General features: G+C 39.7%; 1 protein-coding gene across 1 annotated transcript in view; it reads left to right on the forward strand.

The window, feature by feature from the left end:
• The first annotated feature begins 8,868 nt into the window (after nucleotides 1-8,868).
• Nucleotides 8,869-18,120, forward strand: part of LOC115148640 (nuclear receptor coactivator 2-like) — a 125,454-nt gene continuing 116,202 nt past the window's right edge. The window contains exon 1 of the mRNA XM_029690718.1: nucleotides 8,869-9,046. The gene's annotated coding sequence lies outside the window, so the exon portion shown is untranslated. The remainder of the gene's footprint in view (nucleotides 9,047-18,120) is intronic.

Raw genomic sequence — 18,120 nt, forward strand, 5'->3', positions numbered from 1 at the left:
GTCAAACATTTCATATGCCATTATTATTTTTTTTCAACATTTTTATTTATCAGACTGTATACTGTATGCCATTCAGTTTCTTTAACAAAAGGGCTTCTTGAATTCATTCCCATCTGTTTGGAATCATTAGCAAAAACTCCATGCACCTGCCTACTTTCCCTCAGTCTGTATCAGAGGTTTAGTTAAATCGTTTTTTTATTTTCAGGAGTTGAAATGGCTTCATTCCCCCTTGTTTCCTTTCCTTCATCAACACAGGGGTTACTAGACTGGATAGGATTCATTGGTTTCCACCATAGTGCTTTAACCTACCAGTTTGTGTGTCCCCAAATACCATCTATTTCCCAATATAGTGCTCTACTTTTGACCAGAGCTGTCTTGGTCAAATGTAGTGTAGGGTCCCATTTGAGTCCCAGACATTCTCTCAGGACACTGGCAGTGAGAACGCAGTACAGGAAACAAGGATAGGAAGCCATTCTAGAGAATTTTGAGTTTTTTTAATTTGCTTTTCAAGCCTTTTGCGTTGGTGCTGTAAAAAAAAAAAAAACGTCCCAGGCCCTGCTTTACTTCTGTTTTAATGCATCCTTCCTGTGGTCTTTCCTGAAGCTATCGCTGATCTAACGTGGTTGGATAGGGCTGTTTACCCCAATCCAGTCAATGGCAGGATCAGTGGTCACTCTCTATGAAGGGAGGAAGCAATTATTGATGTGCATCCCAAATGGCACCCTATTCCCTATATGGTGCACAGAGACACAATGGCCTGTGGTCATAAGTAGTGCACTTATATATATATATACTTATATATATATATATATATCCCATATGGCACTTATATATATATATATATATATATATATATATATATATATATATATATATATATATATATATATATATATATATATATATATTAGTGCCATTTGGGATATAACCATGGCTGGTTGGTTTAGAGAGAACTTAGAGTGCCTACCAAGGCACTGAAAGGATATGTTCCCTATCTCTCTCTCTTTTCAGATCTACATGAAGGCTTGTGAGCTAAATGGCACCCTATTCCCTATATAGTGCACTACTTTTGACTAGGACTCTGGTCTAAAGTAGTGCACTATAAAGACAGTAGGGTGCCATTGGAGATGTAGACATTGTATTTATGTCTCCTTTGAACATGTCCATGAGAATATAATTTGTTGTTGAAGACATGGATAAGGAAATGTTCCGTTGTTCTGTTTTATGCCCCTCCCCCTTTTTTATTTTAACTGAACGTGCCAAATGCGAGTTCTCCACGTGGCATAAAACCCACCGCGATGCTTTACTTTCATTTAACATGCCCACTTGTTGCCATTAAAAAATTAATTTACACAAAGAAATGTGTCAAAATTGTTATTAAACTAAGATGGTATTTGTAGAAATATAGTGAAGTTAATGTTTGACTGTGATGTGGTTGTCTTACCTATTAGTTGAATGAACTGGCTGAATATGATGGATAACTGTCTGCCAAAATGTAATCATGTAAAAAAATACATATGAATTTTACTACCTCAACGATCCCAATGAATACACTTCAGTTAGAGGTGGGGCGAGAGGTTGCTGGTTCGATACCCGGGGTCGACTAGGTGAAAAATCGGTGCCCTTGAGCAAGGCACTTAACCCTAGTTGCTCCTGTAAGTTGCTCTGTACATAAGGCAGCCCTATTTGGTAAAAGACCAAGTCCATATTATGGCAAGAACAGCTCAAATAAGCAAAGAGAAACGGCAGTCCATCATTACTTTAACACATGAAGGTCAGTCAATACGGAACATTTCAAGAACTTTGAAAGTTTCTTCAAGTGCAGTCTCAAAAACCACCAAACGCTATGATGAAACTGGCTCTCGTGAGGACCGCCACAGGAAAGGAAGACCCAGAGTTCCCTCTGCTGCAGAGAATATGTTCATTAGAGTTAACTGCACCCCAGATTACAGCCCAAATAAATGCCTCAGAGTTCAAGTAACAGACACATCTCAACATCAACTGTTCAGAGGAGACTGCATGAATCAGGTCTTCATGGTCGAATTGCTGCAAAGAAACCATTACTAAAGGACACCAATAAGAAGAAGAGACTTGCTTGGGCCAGGAAACACGAGCAATGGACTTTAGACCGGTGGAAATCTGTCCTTTGGTCTGATGAGTCCAAATTAGAGCTTTTTGGTTCCAACCGCCGTGTCTTTGTGAGATGCAGAGTAGGTTAACGGATGATCTCCGCATGTGTGGTTCCCACCATGAAGCATGGAGGTGTGGGGGTTGTTTGCTGGTGACACTGTGATTCATATATATATATATATATATATATATATATATTTTTTTTTTATGCATCCTTTATTTAACCTTTTATTTAACTAGGCAAGTCAGTTAAGAACAAATTCTTATTTACAATGAAGGCCTACACTGGTTAAACCTAGCCGACGCTGGGCCAATTGTGCGCAGCCCTATGGGACATAATGTCTATAATACTGTTATAAGTTCACATAATTGCTGTCACAAATTCCAAACTCTTCACAGTTGTCACTGATCATGGATAGTAATTTCCGAGTGAGCAAACAATTTATTTACTCAAAGCATCCATATAGATCCATTTTTATCTCTTTTATTTTCTAGGGCAGACCTACTTTTTTAAAGATTTGTACAAAAAAAACAAATGAATGCAACTATGTGAAATTGATTTGTGTTCTACTTGTAGCCCTGGTTGTCCAGAAAATAACATTGTAAAACACTTCATTGTGTGGTTAAATTTAAGGGCTGGATATGTAGATAAATGAAAGATAAAGAAAAGCTGGGTTTTGGGACTGATAGGGTTAAATAACAGGCCTTTTCAAGTGCAACTTTAGTACGGATGTTTTTGGGAAACAGCTCTGAGATTTAACGATGCGGCTACGAAGGTACTAACGATGAATTTAGCCTTGAGATGCTTTTGTTAAACCGGGTCTGTCATGCCAAAAAGTCACCCCTCTCCCCCCCATGCCACAATTTGGATTTGATGAGTACTAGCTTCCGTTGCTAGGGCTGTTGCTAGAACTTCCAAAACATTATTTGGCATGACAGGCCCTGTATAAGATTGTCAGCTAAATGACTAAAATGTAAATGTAAAATGTAGAAGTATAAAGTTCATGAGTTGAAACTAGGTTAAAAGAATTCTATGTAGCACCACATGGTGGTGCTATGCTTCACACAACCTGCGTTACAACATTGATATGCAATTTTACAGTGAACTGATAATATAGAATTATCCGTCCGTGGTTTAAAAAGTCTGTTTTTTTTTTTTTTTTAAAGATCATTGTAGAATTGTCAGTTATGAAAATGTATATTTAATTTGTGATTTATCACAGGAGTTAATGTAACCTAATGTCTTAATATTGTGTATCTTATCAAAGGTTTTGAGATTGTTGACCCCTGTACAGGACAGGAGACCTCTAGGTTGTAATAATTTCATTAAGCAGTTGAAAGCGGATAGAATGGTTGAAGTAGACCAGAACGTTTAGGAGCAGCAGAGGTTACCTACTTCGCCACCGGAACAATGTTTTCCACAGACAACCATTCCTTTACCCTCATTTCTACACTCGTCACCTGCAGACCAAAGTGACTTCTCAAATGGAACCCTATGGGTCCTAACCAGAACCCTATGGACCCTCCTGACCAGAACCCTATGGACCCTCCTGACCAGAACCCTATGGGCCCTGGTCAAAAGTAATGATCTATACAGGGAATTGGGTGCCATTTTGGGATGCATTATCTGGCGATATGTAAAATGCCATATGGAAGTTATGATATAATATAATATATGTGTAAAATGCCATATGGAAGTTATGATATAATATAATATATGTGTAAAATGCCATATGGAGGCTATGATATAATATAATATATGTGTAAAATGCCATATGGAGGCTATGATATAATATAATATATGTGTAAAATGCCATATGGAAGTTATGATATAATATAGGCCAGCCTAAGCTAATTAGACGTATTACTTACATAGTAGATTTAGCAATTACTTAATATAATATTCAACATAATATATAATGTTTCAACATACAAGTTTGCTCTATAGCTGGAATCTTATTGGACAGATTTCATCATACGCTTGAATGTAAATCAGATGTTGTTAGACCTGTGTTGTTATTCTCCTGCTATCGAAGGAAAGGAACGGAGGAAGAATGTTTTTGCTGTTTCCTGCCCAAGTTCTAGTCTGCTGTATGATACTGATTGTGTTTCATTGATGCCTAGTCACTTTACCCTGCCTTCATGTACATATCTACCTCAAATACCTTATTATTATCTATCCTGATGCCTAGTCACTTTACCCTGCCTTCATGTACATATCTACCTCAAATACCTTATTATTATCTATCCTGATGCCTAGTCACTTTACCCTGCCTTCATGTACATATCTACCTCAAATACCTTATTATTATCTATCCTGATGCCTAGACACTTTACCCTGCTTTCATGTACATATCTATCTCAAATACCTTATTATTATCTATCCTGATGCCTAGTCACTTTACCCTGCTTTCATGTACATATCTACCTCAAATACAGTACCTTGTACCTCTGCACATCGATCTGGTACTCCCTGAATATAGCTCCGTTCTTGTATTTGGGAAGCTTAATTAATGACCTATTGCTATTATTGTTGTTATTGCTATTATAGTGGCACAACGTTCTAAAGCACTGCATCTCAGCGCAAGAGGCGTCACTACAGACACAGGTTTGAATCCAGGCTGTATCCCATCCGGCCGTGATTGGGAGTCCAATAGGGCGGCGTACATTTGGCCCAGCGTCGTCCGGGTTTGGCCGGTGTAGGCCGTCATTGTAAATAATAATTTGTTCTTAACTGATTTGCCTAGTTAAATAAAGGTTACATTTCAAATAAATAAATAAAAATGATTGAGAGGGAACATCCACGTAGCATTTTGTTGGACCGTGACGACCATGTGTATTGTGTGTCTACGACACAGACGTAATCTTGAATTACTAATCTTGAATCCTCCTATTCATGTTATGACTACTGTAGTAGTATATGTGTTGATTATTAAGTATCATTCAGAGTAATTTATGTCTCTGGGCTGGCGTGTGTCTGTCTCTCTGTGTGTGTGTGTGTGTGTGTGTGTGTGTGTGTGAGCACTCTGAGACCATGTCTTGAGTCAGGCTCTAGAATACTCTCTTGGTTCTTTCTGCTTTGTTCAGCACTTTCCTTCTACTGCATCCCAAATGGCACTGTATTCCCATAGGGCTTTGGTCAAAAGTAGTGAACTACACAGGGAATATAGGGTGTCATTTGGAACCTAACATTCATCTACAGCAATGATCATTGCTGATATGTTTACTCCATATTACTAATCAAACTATTTACAATCACTATTTATCTTAAATAATAAATTCATGTACATTGTATATTCATTTCATTCAATGTTCTATTTATGAATGACTTTTATCGAAGAACATTAGAAGAAACACAATTCAATTTGTGTTTAGTCTACATGTTAATGTAATTGTTAATAAACAGGTTAAATAGGTTATGTGTGAAGCCATATGTTAAGCTATGGCTACTGTCAAGTTATCCTATCAAACAACTATGCATTTGTATCCTATCCTCCCATGATGAAACTAACTTGACGCTGTTTCTCCTCGATATATCATACATTGTACAGGTTGATGCTGTTTCTCCTCGATATATCATACATTATACAGGTTGATGCTGTTTCTCCTAGATATATCATACATTGTACAGGTTGATGCTGTTTCTCCTCGATATATCATACATTATACAGGTTGATGCTGTTTCTCCTCTATATATCATACATTATACAGGTTGATGCTGTTTCTCCTAGATATATCATACATTATACAGGTTGATGCTGTTTCTCCTAGATATATCATACATTATACAGGTTGATGCTGTTTCTCCTCGATATATCATACATTATACAGGTTGATGCTGTTTCTCCTCGATATATCATACATTATACAGGTTGATGCTGTTTCTCCTCTATATATCATACATTATACAGGTTGATGCTGTTTCTCCTCGATATATCATACATTATACAGGTTGATGCTGTTTCTCCTCTATATATCATACATTAAACAGGTTGATGCTGTTTCTCCTCTATATATCATACATTATACAGGTTGATGCTGTTTCTCCTCGATATATCATACATTATACAGGTTGATGCTGTTTCTCCTCTATATATCATACATTATACAGGTTGATGCTGTTTCTCTTCTATATATCATACATTATACAGGTTGATGCTGTTTCTCCTCGATATATCATACATTATACAGGTTGATGCTGTTTCTCCTAGATATATCATACATTATACAGGTTGATGCTGTTTCTCCTCTATATATCATACATTATACAGGTTGATGCTGTTTCTCCTAGATATATCATACATTATACAGGTTGATGCTGTTTCTCCTCTATATATCATACATTATACAGGTTGATGCTGTTTCTCCTCGATATATCATACATTATACAGGTTGATGCTGTTTCTCCTCGATATATCATACATTATACAGGTTGATGCTGTTTCTCCTAGATATATCATACATTATACAGGTTGATGCTGTTTCTCCTCTATATATCATACATTGTACAGGTTGATGCTGTTTCTCCTCTATATATCATACATTATACAGGTTGATGCTGTTTCTCCTCGATATATCATACATTATACAGGTTGATGCTGTTTCTCCTCTATATATCATACATTATACAGGTTGATGCTGTTTCTCCTCGATATATCATACATTATACAGGTTGATGCTGTTTCTCCTCTATATATCATACATTATACAGGTTGATGCTGTTTCTCCTCGATATATCATACATTATACAGGTTGATGCTGTTTCTCCTCTATATATCATACATTATACAGGTTGATGCTGTTTCTCCTCTATATATCATACATTATACAGGTTGATGCTGTTTCTCCTCTATATATCATACATTATACAGGTTGATGCTGTTTCTCCTCGATATATCATACATTATACAGGTTGATGCTGTTTCTCCTCTATATATCATACATTATACAGGTTGATGCTGTTTCTCCTCGATATATCATACATTATACAGGTTGATGCTGTTTCTCCTCTATATATCATACATTATACAGGTTGATGCTGTTTCTCCTCGATATATCATACATTATACAGGTTGATGCTGTTTCTCCTCGATATATCATACATTATACAGGTTGATGCTGTTTCTCCTAGATATATCATACATTATACAGGTTGATGCTGTTTCTCCTCTATATATCATACATTGTACAGGTTGATGCTGTTTCTCCTCTATATATCATACATTATACAGGTTGATGCTGTTTCTCCTCGATATATCATACATTATACAGGTTGATGCTGTTTCTCCTCGATATATCATACATTATACAGGTTGATGCTGTTTCTCCTCGATATATCATACATTATACAGGTTGACGCTGTTTCTCCTCGATATATCATACATTATACAGGTTGATGCTGTTTCTCCTCGATATATCATACATTATACAGGTTGATGCTGTTTCTCCTCGATATATCATACATTATACAGGTTGATGCTGTTTCTTCTCGATATATCATACATTATACAGGTTGATGCTGTTTCTCCTCGATATATCATACATTATACAGGTTGATGCTGTTTCTCCTCGATATATCATACATTATACAGGCTGATGCTGTTTCTCCTCGATATATCATACATTATACAGGTTGATGCTGTTTCTCCTCGATATATCATACATTATACAGGTTGATGCTGTTTCTCCTCGATATATCATACATTATACAGGTTGATGCTGTTTCTCCTCTATATATCATACATTATACAGGTTGATGCTGTTTCTCCTAGATATATCATACATTATACAGGTTGATGCTGTTTCTCCTCGATATATCATACATTATACAGGTTGATGCTGTTTCTCCTCGATATATCATACATTATACAGGTTGATGCTGTTTCTCCTCGATATATCATACATTATACAGGTTGATGCTGTTTCTCCTCGATATATCATACATTATACAGGTTGATGCTGTTTCTCCTCGATATATCATACATTATACAGGTTGATGCTGTTTCTCCTCGATATATCATACATTATACAGGTTGACGCTGTTTCTCCTCGATATATCATACATTATACAGGTTGACGCTGTTTCTCCTCTATATATCATACATTATACAGGTTGATGCTGTTTCTCCTCTATATATCATACATTATACAGGTTGACGCTGTTTCTCCTCTATATATCATACATTATACAGGTTGACGCTGTTTCTCCTCTATATATCATACATTATACAGGTTGATGCTGTTTCTCCTCTATATATCATACATTATACAGGTTGACGCTGTTTCTCCTCTATATATCATACATTATACAGGTTGATGCTGTTTCTCCTCTATATATCATACATTATACAGGTTGACGCTGTTTCTCCTCTATATATCATACATTATACAGGTTGACGCTGTTTCGCCTAGATATATCATACATTATACAGGTTGATGCTGTTTCTCCTCTATATATCATACATTATACAGGTTGACGCTGTTTCTCCTCTATATATCATACATTATACAGGTTGATGCTGTTTCTCCTCTATATATCATACATTATACAGGTTGACGCTGTTTCTCCTCTATATATCATACATTATACAGGTTGACGCTGTTTCTCCTCTATATATCATACATTATACAGGTTGATGCTGTTTGGTTATGTTGAGCCCGCTCATCGAGTTGCTCCTCTCTCTCTCTCTCTCTGTCTGTGTGTGTGTGTGTGTGTGTGTGTGGAAGGCTTGTTAGCGAGATAAACAAGCAGCCAGGCAGGCAGGCAGGCAGCACAGAGCAGTCGGAGGAACATGGCGGCAGTACAGTTAGCTAGCTGTAGATGTGTTTCCCTCAGCGGAAGGTCAGACCGGGTTTAACACACGGGGTTTAACACACGGGATTTAACACAGCACAAAGCCACGGAAACTTTCAAGTCGTAAGTACGCCTGTGGGGCCTTTTGTTGTTTTGAATTGATTTTTTTATGTTGGTGTGGAAATTCGTGTCCGATTGAAATCTCTTGTTGTTGTGATGCGGTACCGATTAGCTCCGTTAACGTTAGCTCGCTTAGCAACGCTGAACTGCTAGCTAGCTACCACACTGCTAGCTAGCTACACATTTTAGACCTGCCACTTTTTACTGAATTCCTAAGTTGTTCCCTTTTGCAAATCTTGGCCCATGTTCACTAGTCGGTTTTTATTAAGGGCCTTGGTAGATTTATACAGTGTTTTTGTTTGTTTATGTGTAACAAATGCACCGGGGAATCGGTTGTGTTTCTGAGTGTGTTTTGTTGTCAGTGACTGAAGTTTAACGCGATTTGAATCGGTGATCTTCCAAGACTAGAAACCATTCAGTAGTTACAATGTGAATGTTTTCAGACAGCCTCTCCGTGGCTATCAAACTGTTTTATTCAGCCTTTTAATGTCAGCGGACAGATCGGACTGCTCATATCCTGAATCACCCTTTTACCTAACTATATACCATTTAAAAAAAAACGAAACTCATTTTGTTTACGTACTTCTCTCTATATCAGTGACTTTTGAGTCAGCTTTTTTCTTTCTGCACCATGTATGGTTGCTTTGCTGCAGTGTCGCTCGGTGGCAACGTTACACCAGCAGCGGTGTCCCGTTTCCTCCATAACGGCGTGGAACCGACTAGACCTCCGTAGTAACACTGAGTTTCCTGGGGAATCTCACCAGGTCCGTCTAGGGAGGGTTTTGTTTTGTGTGAAACCAACACTGAGTTTCCTGGGGAATCTCACCAGGTCCGTCTTGGGAGGGTTTTGTTTTGTGTGAAACCAACACTGAGTTTCCTGGGGAATCTCACCAGGTCCGTCTTGGGAGGGTTTTGTTTTGTGTGAAACCAACACTGAGTTTCCTGGGGAATCTCACCAGGTCCGTCTTGGGAGGGTTTTGTTTTGTGTGAAACCAACACTGAGTTTCCTGGGGAATCTCACCAAGTCCGTCTAGGGAGGGTTTTGTTTTGTGTGAAACCAACACTGAGTTTCCTGGGGAATCTCACCAGGTCCGTCTTGGGAGGGTTTTGTTTTGTGTGAAACCAACACTGAGTTTCCTGGGGAATCTCACCAAGTCCGTCTAGGGAGGGTTTTGTTTTGTGTGAAACCAACACTGAGTTTCCTGGGGAATCTCACCAAGTCCGTCTAGGGAGGGTTTTGTTTTGTGTGAAACCAACACTGAGTTTCCTGGGGAATCTCACCAGGTCCGTCTTGGGAGGGTTTTGTTTTGTGTGAAACCAACACTGAGTTTCCTGGGGAATCTCACCAAGTCCGTCTAGGGAGGGTTTTGTTTTGTGTGAAACCAACACTGAGTTTCCTGGGGAATCTCACCAAGTCCGTCTAGGGAGGGTTTTGTTTTGTGTGAAACCAACACTGAGTTTCCTGGGGAATCTCACCAGGTCCGTCTAGGGAGGGTTTTGTTTTGTGTGAAACCAACACTGAGTTTCCTGGGGAATCTCACCAGGTCCGTCTTGGGAGGGTTTTGTTTTGTGTGAAACCAACACTGAGTTTCCTGGGGAATCTCACCAGGTCCGTCTAGGGAGGGTTTTGTTTTGTGTGAAACCAACACTGAGTTTCCTGGGGAATCTCACCAGGTCCGTCTTGGGAGGGTTTTGTTTTGTGTGAAACCAACACTGAGTTTCCTGGGGAATCTCACCAGGTCCGTCTTGGGAGGGTTTTGTTTTGTGTGAAACCAACACTGAGTTTCCTGGGGAATCTCACCAGGTCCGTCTTGGGAGGGTTTTGTTTTGTGTGAAACCAACACTGAGTTTCCTGGGGAATCTCACCAAGTCCGTCTAGGGAGGGTTTTGTTTTGTGTGAAACCAACACTGAGTTTCCTGGGGAATCTCACCAGGTCCGTCTTGGGAGGGTTTTGTTTTGTGTGAAACCAACACTGAGTTTCCTGGGGAATCTCACCAAGTCCGTCTAGGGAGGGTTTTGTTTTGTGTGAAACCAACACTGAGTTTCCTGGGGAATCTCACCAGGTCCGTCTAGGGAGGGTTTTGTTTTGTGTGAAACCAACACTGAGTTTCCTGGGGAATCTCACCAAGTCTGTCTTGGGAGGGTTTTGTTTTGTGTGAAACCAACACTGAGTTTCCTGGGGAATCTCACCAAGTCCATCTAGGGAGGGTTTTGTTTTGTGTGAAACCAACACTGAGTTTCCTGGGGAATCTCACCAAGTCCGTCTAGGGAGGGTTTTGTTTTGTGTGAAACCAACACTGAGTTTCCTGGGGAATCTCACCAAGTCCGTCTAGGGAGGGTTTCGTTTTGTGTGAAATCCTCCTTCCTCCCTCCTTAAACTGTTTCATTTTTTAAGTAATGTTTTTAAATTGCTTGTCTTTTCTCTCTCTCTCTCTCCGTGAGTTAAATACTCTTTTTTCTTATTTCCATACACAGACGAATGTTTCCATAAATGTGAAATAAATAGTGAATGTTTCTTAAATATCAGACTGATCGTTTAGCCATGGAGTAACCATGGTAACAGTCCTAAAGGTAGTCGCTGTAAATCAATAGTCTCTTATCAGTAGATTTTTGTTGAAGAAAAATGATATTTGATTTTACTTTACCAGTTGTCAGTTTTGTTGGTGCTTTTTGCCCGGAAGGTAGTGGAGATCAAATAGACACAGTAAAGTGTTGTTGTTTACTCACCTTTTGGTTTTTGCAGCGCCGGTAGGTTCTGTCACTTGTATTTTCCATCTCCTATCGCGTTTCATGTGATGCACAATGTGGAAACAATAGCCGGATTATTTTATTTTTTTATATTTTATTTAGCCTTTATTTAACTAGGCAAGTCAGTTAAGAACAAATTCTTATTTACAATTATGGCCTTCAACCGGCCAACCCGGGACAATTGTGCGCCGCCCTTTAGGACTCCCAGCCGGTTGTGATACAGCCTGGATTCGAACCAGGGTGTCTGTAGTGACGACTCCAGCACTGAGATCCATTGCCTTAGACCGCTGCGCCACTCGGGAGTCCCATGTAACCGAAATATGTCAATTGAAGCAGGTTCCCTCAAAATAAGTTGGAAGTGCTTGTGAAATTTGCCAGCTGATCGCAGTGGGACAACTTTAGGCAGCGGTGGAAAAAGTACCCATATTGTCATACTTGAGTAAAAGTATAGATACCTTTAATAGAAAGTTACTCAAGTGGAAGTCACCCAGTAAAATACTACTTGAGTAAAAGTATTTGGTTCTAAATATACTTAAGTATCAAAAGTAAAAGTATAAATCATTTCAAATTCCTAAAAATTAAGCAAAGCAGACTGCACCATTTTCTTGTTTTAAAATTTTATGGATAGCCAGGGGCACACTAACACTCAGACATAATTTACAAAGGAAGCATTTGTGTTTAGTGAGTCCACCAGATCAGAGGCAATAGGGATGACCAGGGATGTTCTCTTGATAAGTGTGTGAATTGGACCATTTTCTTGTCCTGCTAAGCATTCAAAATGTAACAAGTACTTCTGAGTTTCATGGAAAATGTAGGGAGTAAAAAGTACATTATTTTCTTTAGGAACGTAGTAAAAGTTGTCCAAAATATTTCACTTTCATGAAATCACAAGCGCAATACATCAAAAAAAGCTTAACTTGTTGTTAATCCAGCTGCCGTGTCAGATTTCAAAAAGGCATTACGGCAAAAGCAAACATTGCGATTATCTGAGGATAGCGCTCAGCACACAAAACATTACAAACACTTAGCAGCCAAGTAGACTAGTCACGAAAGTCAGAAATAGCAATAAAATTAATCACTTACCTTTGATCTTTGTATGGTTGCACTCACAAGACTCCCAGTTACACAATAAATGTTCGTTTTGTTCGATAAAGTCCCTCTTTATATCCAAAAACCTCCATTTTTGTTGGCGTGTTTCGTTCAGTAATCAATGGCTCAAATGCGGTCACAACGGGCAGACAAATTCCAAATAGTATCCATAAAGTTTATAGAGACATGTCAAACGATGTTTATAATCAATCCTCAGGTTGTTTTTAGCCTAAATAATCGATAATATTTCAACCGGACAATAGCATCGTCAATATAAAAGAAAAACAAGAAAGGCGCGCTCTAGGTCGCGTGCAGGAACCAGCTCTGGGGACATCCCACTATCCACTGACTCAAAGTTGTCATTCTCCCTCATTTTTCAGAATAAAAGCCTGAAACAATGTCTAAAGACTGTTCACAACTAGTGGAAGACATAGGGAACGGAATCTGGGTCCTATCCCTTTAAATGGTGGATAGGATTTCATTGGAAAAATAGCCATTTCAAAATAATGGCACTTCCTGGATGGATTTTCCTCAGGTTTTCGCCTACCATATCAGTTTTGTTATACTCACAGACATTGTTTTAACAGTTTTGGAAACTTTTGAGTGTTTTCTATCAAAATCTACCAATTATATGCATATCATAGCTTCTGGGCCTGAGTAGCAGGCAGTTTACTTTGGGCACGCTTTTCATCCAAAATTCCGAATGCTGCCCCCTATCCTAAAAAAGTTAATAGGGTCGTATAAATGTTGCTTTATATATATTTTTTTACAGGTAATATACCACATCTTCTGTCTGAAATGGGTACAAGGAAGTCAATAGCCTACGTACATTTTAGGAGGATGAAGTGGGTTTCTGAATGACCGATTTGTACAAAATCTACCCCAGCGAGGGTGTGTTATAACGTGTATAGTGACAGTGGTGGATGTTCTCTCATGTCTCGCTGAACCTGTTTTACATCATGGGCAGATTTACATGGTACTGGGCACACCTCCACTTTTCATAGAGTTGTGCAATTTCATTTTATTGTTGTTTTGCTGGCTGCTGAGTCGGCCTATTTTCCATGTTTATATGAGACACTAGCCTCGTATGAATCCTTAGTATTGATTTTAATGAACATATCTGTGAGGTCCCTCAGTTGATCAGTGAATTTCATACAAAGATTCAACCACAAAGACCAGGGAGGTTTTCCATTGCCATGCAAAGAAGGGCACCTATTGGTAGATGGAGAAAAATAAAACAGACATTGAATATCCCTTTGAGCATGGTGAAGTTATTCATTACACTTTGAATGTATCAATACATCCAGTCAATACAAAGATACAGGCGTCCTTCCTAACTCAGTTACCGGAGAGGAAGGAAACCACTCAGGGATTTCACCATGAGGACAATGGTGTCTTTTAATGGCTGTGATAGGAGAAAACTGAGGACGGATCAACAACATTGTAGTTACTCCACAATACTAACCTAACTGACAGAGTGAAAAGAAGGAAGCCTTTTACAGAATACAAATATTCATAAATGACAGAGTGAAAAGAAAGAAGCCTGTACATAACACATTTGACATTACTATAAGCCAATAGAAACTCATTGAATAACAGATTTATTACATGGAACAACAACATAGTCAAAAAAATTAAGTTTGTTCTGAAGTGTCTGTCCTATATCTGAGAAATAGAATAAAGATCATATATATATATTTTTTTTAACATGTATTTAACCCCTTAGTTTAGTGCCTAAAATATCTCCATATATACTTCCATTCATGTTTTTAAACTGGCACCGGGGACCTTCAGACAGGTCTTGTGGGGCTTGTGGGCGTCCTAGAGGCTTGTTGAAGTCATATTGGTGTGTAGTCCAAACTGTTCGGACACAACACACAGAAGATGGCTGTGCCGACTTCAGACGAGTCCCATGAAGCTTGTAGGAGTCGTAGAGCAAAATGGAGAACACCGTTATATTCGCGAGAGTCATGATAGTTTTAAAACTCTTTTTTTTTTATGCCAAACTGTTCGGATGCTACAGACGTTTTTGTGAGAAGACCGAATTTGTTTTTTTTGGGGAGGGGGGGGTCTCTCATGCTCTAGTTCTCCCACCTTTCACCGCAGATGTGGAAGGGCGATATCGGCAGATGTGGATTGAGACTCAGCCCATGCAGAAACCCCACATAGAGTATCTCTACCTTAAACAGATGGATTTTGATGGGGATTTTTAAAAATTATTATGTTAATTATATTCCCGCTGAGCTGCGGACATTGTAGGAGAAGGGTTAAGGACTGGGAAGTTTTTCAGGATAAAAAAAATCTACGGAATGGAGCAAAGCACAAGCAAAATCCTAGAGGGAAACCTGATTCAGTCACCTTTCAGCTGGACAATAACCTAAAACACAAGGCCAAATCTATACTGGAGTTCATTACCAAGAACACAGTGAATGTTCCTGAGTGGCTGAGTTACAGTTTTGACTTAAATCTACTTGGAAATCTATGGAAAGACCTGATAATGGTTGTCTAGCAATGATCAGCAACCGATTTTTTTATTTATTTTTTATTTATTTATTTTTATTTTATTTATTTTTTGTTGACAGAGCTCGAAGAATTTTGAAAATAATACTGGGAGCTCAGTCACTCAGCGTAGATGTTGTCTCTCAGTGAATGAATGTTTTCTGACGTGAACTACACTGCCGCTTCGCTCACAGTCACCATGACTACGTCCCAAACTACACCCTATTCCCTACGTAGTGCAGTACTTTTGAACAGGGAATAGGTTTCCATTTGGAATGCAGGCACTGACTTCTCATCAGCGATGTGGAATCGCTGTGGGCTCAGTTATGTGGGGTTTATATCAGTACTTTTTATAGCCTTTTGTCGTCAATGCTTTTCCGCAACGTGTAATAGGCTATTGGTTGATGGAGTTGTGGCTGTATTTGGTTTGATACTAATCAAACAAAGCTCTCTGCCTCTAGTTAATAAGGGCATTAGCGTTTTTGTGTTTTCTGAGCGTTCTCCTCAGCGTTCTCCTCCTCCTCTCCTGCTAGTTTGACCCTGGGTCATATTCATTAGTGCAAACCGTAGCAAAACGGCGTGCCGCGCGAGTGCGGCCCAGGGACTGTACTGTAAGCCAGCGCAGACAAACAGCCAGTTGTTGTCAGTGAATGTCATGTGTTATCAGACTAGCAGTGCTCCTCTACAATCTCTGTCCCTAATGTCTCTCTCTCTCACACACCTAATGCTGGAACGCTGCCTGCCTGTGGAACCAGTCAGACTGTCTCTGTTACATCACAGTCTCTCTCTCTCTCTCTCTCTCTCTCTCTCGATCCACCTGACGTCAGACCGGACGTGTGTGTCACATTCTGCGCTCAGGGCTTAAACATGACAGGGTGCTTGCCAACTGTCAACCCGAGGGCTTCTAGGCCAAGACACTTCAGCTCTTAAGAAAGCAGGATGTCAACTCGTTAAACAATGGAAAGTAAAAGTGGGCTTGAACACGGTAGGATTATCTAGCGGAGCTCTTGGTTCTCTGTGGGATATTTTTATGTTCATAAAGAGCGTTTTAGTGGAGGGGATATGTAAATGACGCCAGCCCTTGAGTTTACGGACAGGGGGCTGGATTCGCTACGCCTGGCCTGGTATGATGTTATAGTATCACCTTACAATACAAGCACCTAATGCATTATAATGCTATAGGCCAGTTTTATTACCTATAGTTGAAGTCGGAAGTTTACAAACGCCTGAAGGTACCACTTTCATCTGTACAAACAATAGTACCCAAGTATAAACACCATGGGACCACGCAGCCGTCATACCGCTCAGGAAGGAGACGCGTTCTGTCTCCTAGAGATTAACGTATTTTGGTGTGAAAAGTGCAAATCAATCCCAGAACAACAGCAGAGGACCTTGTGAAGATGCTGGAGGAAACGGGTACAAAAGTATCTATATCCACAGTAAAACGAGTCCTATATGAGGGAGGAAAATTATGTGGATATATTGAAGCATCATCTCAAGACATCAGTCAGGAAGTTAAAGTTTGGTCGCAAATGGGTCATCCAAATGGACAATGACCCCAAGCATACATCCAAAGTTGTGGCAAAATGGCTTAAGGACAACAAAGTCAAGGTATTGGAGTGGCCATCATAAAGCCCTGACCTCAATCCTATGGAAAATTTGTGGGCAGAACTGAAAAAGTGTATGCGAGCAAGGAGGCCTACAAACCTGACTCAGCTACACCAGCTCTGTCAGGAGGAATGGGCCAAAATTCACCCAACTTATTGTTGGAAGCTTGCGCAAGGCTACCTGAAACGTTTGACCCAAGTTAAATCATTTAAAGGCAATGCTACCAAATACTAATTGAGTGTATGTAAACTTCTGACCCAGTGGGAATGTGATGAAAGAAATAAAAGCTGAAATAAATCATTCTCTCTACTATTATTCTGACATTTCACTTTCTTAAAATAAAGTGGTGATCCTTGATGTGTTTGTCTTTGTCTCAGCATGCTGGATTCAGGATGGGGTTACTCAAGGATCCAAGGGTGGATTTTGTTCCTGCTTTTGGCTCACTACGTGTGTGTGTGTGTGTGTGTGTGTGTGTTTGTGTGTGTTACCTGTGACTAGTGTGCAAATGAATGCTCTGGTCACCACCAGACTGGCTGGTAACAATAAGCTTGTTCCTTCTCTCTGTCTCTCTGTCTCTCTCTCTCTGTCTCTCTCTGTCTCTCTCTGTCTCTCTCTCTCTGTCTCTCTGTCTCTCTCTCTCTCTGTGTCTCTCTCTCTCTCTCTGTGTCTCTCTCTCTCTCTCTGTCTCTCTCTGTCTCTCTGTCTCTCTCTCTCTCTCTGTGTCTCTCTCTCTCTCTCTGTGTCTCTCTCTCTCTCTCTCTCTCTCTCTCTCTGTCTCTCTGTCTCTCTCTCTCTGTGTCTCTCTCTCTCTCTCTGTCTCTCTCTCTCTCTGTGTCTCTCTCTCTCTCTCTTCTCTCTCTCTCTCTGTCTCTCTCTCTCTCTGTCTCTCTCTCTCTCTCTGTCTCTCTCTCTCTCTGTGTCTCTCTCTCTCTCTCTCTGTGTCTCTCTCTCTCTCTCTGTCTCTCTGTCTCTCTCTCTCTCTCTGTGTCTCTCTCTCTCTCTCTGTGTCTCTCTCTCTCTCTCTCTGTGTCTCTCTCTCTCTCTCTCTGTGTCTCTCTCTCTCTCTCTCTGTGTCTCTCTCTCTCTCTCTGTGTCTCTCTCTCTCTCTGTGTCTCTGTCTCTCTCTGTCTCT

Source organism: Salmo trutta, chromosome 2 (assembly GCF_901001165.1).
Source record: "Salmo trutta chromosome 2, fSalTru1.1, whole genome shotgun sequence".
Taxonomy (NCBI): domain Eukaryota; kingdom Metazoa; phylum Chordata; class Actinopteri; order Salmoniformes; family Salmonidae; genus Salmo; species Salmo trutta.